Below are 6876 nucleotides of genomic sequence, written 5' to 3' on the forward strand. Positions count from 1 at the left end.
CTTCTCACTACGCAAGGGCGGGATCGTACGTTGGGACTCGGTCAGTCTTCAGGACTTAGAATGTTAAGCCAATTACTTTTTTTCAACTGGTAAAATTTCCTGAATATCCAAAGTCACTTTAATTACTGCTTTGTCACTTTTAGCTTTAGAATCACTTTGTTTTATCTTGGTATTTCTTTTGAAAGGGAAACTCTGCTGCCCTTACTTGATACCTATCCTTTCTCCACTTTTTTCAAATACTGCTTGTATCTGGTACTCCAATAAGGCTCTTAACAGGCCTAGGCATGGCTGCTAAACATGCTTGTTATGGGGCTGCTTCCAAAATTGCACATGAGCAGTCTTCATTCTTTGTGAGACTGTGGAGTTTCACTCCAAAATGAGACAATGCCTAGTTGAGAGCAAGACTGTCCTGGTCATGGTTGAAGACCACCTCTAAACATCTCTGAAGAAGTTCTGGGCTTTAGTTGTGTTGTACAGTATACAAACAAATTTTGGAAAATAAATCTGGTTTTCTTAGTATGTACAAAAATTTGAGTTTTATCAAAATTAAAATTCCTTGAAGGCTTTATTCAGACTTGGTCTTTTCTAGTCTGTTGATTTATTAATGCAAGTTTTTATTCCTGCTCAGTAACTTACATTTGCTTCCCAAATTTCCACTATGGATGGAATTCACCCTTGTGCAGAAAGCTAGCCACAAGCCTAATCACAGTTTAAACCTTCTGTTAACCATTTGCAGATAGGGAAATTTCACAGTAAATATGGAAAAGGAAACTCTAATGTTGCTGTGTACTTTGTATAAGCTGGCAGAGGCAAGTACAGTTCCTTCAGATAAGGAGATGGCGACATCAGAAAAGCTATAAACACGAGTGGAATCAAAGCAGCTTAGTGTGTTTAATTTTCTTATGATTCAATTTTAGATGGGTGTCTGTATATTGAAGTGTTGAATTTATTTTGTTCTTCAAGCTACGTCATCATAAGTTTGGTTTACTTGACACGCTGTGCTCCACTCTTCTCTGAGGGAGGGGAACTGAGCCAATGCAGTTAATGTTGCCTCCTGTGCCGAGCTTGTGCCAATCCCTTCGCTTCTGTTCTAGCTCTGGGACTGAGAAGGACTTGAGGATCCATCTTTTAGGGTGGAAGGAGAAGTCAGGAAACACCACTGTCCAGAACAGCATCCCCACGGTGGTGTGTGTCCACACATCTTTTTCCTTCTCTTTGGTTGGTCACGTTTTTTCATATATCTGTATCATGATGGCATGAAAACCACTGAAAATTCAGAGATACACAAGTCACTAAAGTAGGATAAATTTCTCACTGCAGTGAGTACTAGTTGGTCACTTTATGGTCACTTACATTTGTCCAGATGACCAAAGGGTGTCAGTATGGAGAGGACACCTATTTTTGTAGGGGTATTGAACGTTGTAGTAATGTTATTTATACAAAGCAATTAAAAAGCTTTAAAAAAAGGTAATTGGCACAGTTACATTTATAGAAGGACTGTTCAGCAGTTAAAACCAAAATGATGAATATGTGTAAAGGCAATCCATTACTTTGAATGCTGAGTTTTGGAAATTAATAGTCCTGAAGGTCCTTAAACATTTATTATAATCTTATGTTTCTTTAATGTTCTGGGTAAGGTCAATAAAGTAGAGATTCTTCAAATATTTCAGGAGAGATTTTTTTTTTCAGTGTATTCTTAACTGTAATAACTGAAGTTACTTTTGCATAGTTTATAGTTGCATATGTGCTTTTAAAAAAAAAACAAACAACACCTTGGAGAATGTCCCCATGTTTAGTTTTTAACAAAATAAACAGGTCTTATAATAAACTGTTTATTGAAAGTAGGTCCTCTGATATATCTACCTGCAAAATGTTAGGGTTTGTGGGAGGTTTTTTAGCATACAGCTTTTTGTGAACTGCTGATGGTGATCTCATGGTTCAATCACAAAAGTCAAATACAGAGCAATTTGTCTTAATGCTACCTCTGTCATAAGGTTACCATATTTTTGACTTCTGTAATGAGGAAATTTGTCCTTTGTAACACTATCAGTGAAGCACCTTATTGTAACATTTCTATTTTTAGGCTCCAAAGAATAGCTTTAGAGTGAAGGGACCAAATTCACATTTAGCATAAGAAAACACAGCTCCCTTTGAGCTCCCATAGTGGAGCTGCACTTAGTTTGGTTTTTTGGTTTTGTTTTTTTGTGGTTTTTTTGTTTCCTCCTCCCCAAGAACTGCATTTGTCACCCTAGGTACTTCAATCTCTGTATTTGGAAGCAGAAGACTGTGCCATAGGCAAGTTCCTCTAATGTAGCTCTGCACTTCTCAGTGTTGGGATACTCATCACAACAGAACTGATAAATATGAAGGTCAAAAGGGTAGTGTTTATCTTTGATGGTTTTTATACCTTACTGGGTTTTCTACTTACTAATTTAAAAAAAAATGCGGAGTTCATAAAAACGGTTGCAATTACCTCTCTCTTGCTTGTAAGAGGTGGTACCTGCATATTCTGTGACTTCTCCATGACACAGCTGGCAGAATTGAAAATTGCAGTTAATTTCTAAAAGTGTCCACTCTTAGATGAATTAGGCATAGCATCATTTTTGTCGTAGTCTTATGTAGTAAAACTAAACAAGACTTTTAAGTGTCGCTTTCTCCTTCTGCATGATTTAAAAAACCAGTTGAAGCCTTTATGATCTCTAAAGCAAAACACAACACCCAGTGAGTAGACGTGAATTTAAATTCTGTTATTGTTTTTTTCGGTCTTGCTGCAGTTATTTGTTATATATCACACTTGGTAAAACATTTACAAAGGTTGAACTAGAAATATTTTTCTGTTGAGTGGAATTTTCAGCACTTAAATTCTTTTTGTTGATAATGATGGAAAATCAGTACTAGATCTGCCACCTGAAACCTTGAAAAATTGCTACTGTGTTCACGTTTTAGAATCTTATCCTCATACTGTTGTTCCTTATTTTTAAAAATTTTTCAGCAACTTTTCAGTGGTACAGCTGAACCTTTTCACTTGGTCATTGAGAAGAAAATTACTTGAGACATTTGAAACATAAGTTGGGATAAACCTTTATTTGACCAGTAATTTTGAATAATACTGTACTTCTAGTCTTTTTATTGATTTAATTTCCCTTATGTAATCTTTTGTTTATAAATTAATCTGTTTGTGGGACAGAAGGTTTTATCAATTGTTTTCCATACTGTACAGTATATGGTTAAACATTTTGTATATTTAGTGTGTTTTTAAGTTATTGATTTGTTTTATATCAAATAATTTATTTTTCAGGTACCATTTTCATTTAAACTTTGTTTTTACATGGGTTTATTTTAAATAAAGTATGACACTGCTTTCCAAATGTCTACAATGAAGTTGAATCCCATTGTGTTATTTTGAGACTACTTATGTAAATTAACTTATTTTAGAAATAACTGCAAAAATGTACCAAGTTCATACTTTGGTTGTGCTTCAATTCAAGTGCTTGGAAATTTTCTGCAATTATTTTTGAGCAATTTGAAAAATAGGAATTTTCATATTGAAACAGTTCAAAGATTTGTTGAATGAAGCAGCAGCTTTGTAGAATCCTGTGGATGGAATTATGAGCATTGTTTTCTATGTGGTATTTTCAAAATTAAATGAAACAACGCCTAGATATTTTACGCTAGTGTTAACACTTAAATTATCTGTTAATTGTGCAAAGAAGTTTTGTACTTTTGCCACATGTTCATTACTGTTTTTGTTGAGTACTTGTTTAGAACACGCTCATGATGGTTTTTAAATGATCCATGATGAAAGGTGATGTTCTTCAAAATAGAATTAGGCTTTTACTTAATTGTTCATATTTTGTCTCTTTTGTCCCTACAGGAATTGGATTATTATTGTGCAATTTGGAATTTCACTTTTTTTCAGAAGAATCAGAACTGTGTTCATGAATAGGCTAATCAAGCTTACTCCACTAAAGATTTTGTTACTTCTAGCCTTATTAGAAAGATGGAATTAAAAAGAAGGCACATGATTTCCTTTTCATTTTTCAGGAAAAAAAGTTGTTCTCTCCATCTTATGATGTTCATCCTGATTAAACCAAAGCCCAGCTACACTATTGCTCAGAAATGTGTATTGAAACTTTTGAGGAGAGCTCTCGAGAACAAGAAATCCATCAGCCTTCATGTCAGGCAGGGAACTCTGCTTCCTCTTGCCCAGTTGCAGCTCTGGGGCAGGATAGGTACCCTGATGTAACCGCCGTGGGGGAAGTTGTGTAAATCACCTGTTTAAGAAATGCTCATGAAATCGTGTCCTTTCAATCGGAAGGAACCTGTATACTACTGGTGATTCTGAACAGACCGTAGTCAAGTCTTAGTCCTTTCTTCACCAACACAAATTTTTAAAGATTTGCGAAATTAAAGTTGATTCCCACTGAGTTTCAGCAGGTGCCCTGCTGTGTTCTTAGTCACAGAAATTGTCTGTCTCTTTTACAGCTGGGCTAATTATCATACCTTTGAGGCACTGCCTCTGATTTTTCTTTTAATTACTCTACCGGTGAAAAGAGATGTAAAATAAGAAAAAAATAGGGTCTTGAGTATGTTAACACGGAATGGATGGCAATGCTGCATCGGCTTGGGCATCTTGATGCAGTGGAAATCTAGGTTTCCAGTTATTTTTTCTTGTTACGGGAATTGCTCAGTCCAGCACTGTTCACCAAGTTGCATTTATTCTTTGTGCTAAATTGGTAAAGAGCAGAAATGACCATTTCCTGTTACTGCCAATATAACAACAGATTACTGAATATGCAGCACCCGTTGTAATCAGGAACGCTTTATCACTAGTGCAGAATTTTAGACCTTTCCTGGGTTTTTCTTTGGATGAAGCTGGGGCGACTACTACATTCCTACTCCTACCAGATGTTAGTCCCGTGTGATTCACTTTGCACAGGTTCATTCTGATCACCATTGTGTTTTCCAGGTTTTTCCTCTATGAAAAATCATGAGAGAAAACATGTATTCACCACCAAAAAGCTTAATCATGCAGTACAGCCATGTGAAGTGTGGGCCCCTCTCAGAAGTGGCTGTTTTTTCAAAAGCAGACCAAAAAATTTAGTATAGACCCATTAACCCCCATGTGGAGATTCTGTTTTTGCAGAATTCCCAATAAACTCCCTGGCTTTAGACTCTTCCCCACTGTCTGTGCTGTGGGGGCTGTTGGGGTCCTACTGTTAAATTTCACGCCATCTGCAGAATCCTGGGGGGAGGTGTTAAACTGCATGGATTGCCATCGTGCTGATACGGCAGGGAACAAGGTTTCCCTGCCTTTTTATTTTTCTATGTATGTTCCATCTTTGAAAAAAAAAAAAATCATGGAAAAATACTAGTGTGAGGAATGGGTCATGTTAATGGTGCGTTTAGCTCAGGATTTTGTCTCCAGCAGTGGCAGCAAGAAGCTATTTAAGGAAAACATGTTAAGCCTGGCCACCATCCCTTCTTCATTCCTCTTGTGCTTCCCCAGCACAAGCAGTAGTTGGGTGTCAGAGGGGCCCTGCCTGTTCCCATAGCTCCTCTCCTTTTGCTTCATGATTTTTGAAGCTACCTTTCTTTTCCTTAAATGCTTTTCTGCTTTCAGCAACTGCTGACAGCAGGAGACCGGAAGGAAAAGTGGAATGAGGTAACTTTTTCTTACATGGGTGTGTTACCTGTGCAGTTGAATGAAGGTGAATAAATAGTGATGTTTCACTCTTTGCACTGTGACATTCTTTCTTTTCTTTCTTTTCTTTCTTTTATTAAAGTATTTATGTATGGAAGCAGTGAATTTAGCAAAATCAGAATGTAATTTGTCAGGACATAACTTCTACTAACATGTCACTGGCAAATATTTTTTTTCTTCAACAAAAGTAATTTAAACAATTTGTCACAGTTAAAATACAGATTTTATTTTTAATTGTAAGTACAGCATATAATGCTTTAAATGTGGAACTTTTCAAAATGGATTGACTTCTCTCTGCAGAGCTGTAGCTGGAGTGCTTACTAAAGAGCACGTTCTCAAACTAGAACTTAGAAGGAACTTCACTGAGTTTTTAATAAAAATGAGTTTGGGGCTTGCTGTATTCTTTGAGTATCAGTGGACCTGCTTAAACTTACTGTAACTGAAATTCTGTTTGAATGTGTTGGAACAGATTCTGCCCACAAGTCTACCCTGTGCATGCTACAAAGAAAGATAAAGGAGAGGAAAGCAGAAATTGTTTGGCTTAGGAGCAGTGTTGAGTCAGTATAGACAGTGCTGAGCTGCTTCCTTCTCATAAACTTCAGTAGGCTCCAGCTCAGGTATCGTGGAAGGAGCGTGCACTTATGCTTTCAGGATTTCGAGGCTGTATTGCAGCCCACAAACAGCTATGGTAAGTAAGCTTGTGTGCTCCTCTAGGGTCGTGCCATAAATGTCTAACCAGACTTGCAAAATTTGGGATGGAACATTTTTGTGGCCATATATCCTAGTTCACCTTTCTGTCCCAGATTTTTCTTCTGCTTTGCATCTTTCAAGAGATACAGTTTACATACACATGTGTGTATACACACACACACACACAGAGTACCTCCGTGTGTCTGCATTAAAATGTATGTAGACTGTATAGATAGTTTTAGAATACAAGTATGTATATTAATTGTATGTATTAGTGTTGTGTATCTGCTGTGTATGCACATATATGATATTCCACATACCTACACAGTGTAGAATTAATTCATACAAAGTTGTATATCCTTAAAAATCCAAGTTTATGTAAAACCTCATAGTTACAAGGTATTGTTAACAATAGTACAGTAATGTGATGAGTAAGAAAATCAATCTCCAGGTGGGTAAACATTTAACATTCACATTTTTCT

This window comes from Athene noctua, chromosome 27 (assembly GCF_965140245.1).
Source record: "Athene noctua chromosome 27, bAthNoc1.hap1.1, whole genome shotgun sequence".
Taxonomy (NCBI): Eukaryota; Metazoa; Chordata; class Aves; order Strigiformes; family Strigidae; genus Athene; species Athene noctua.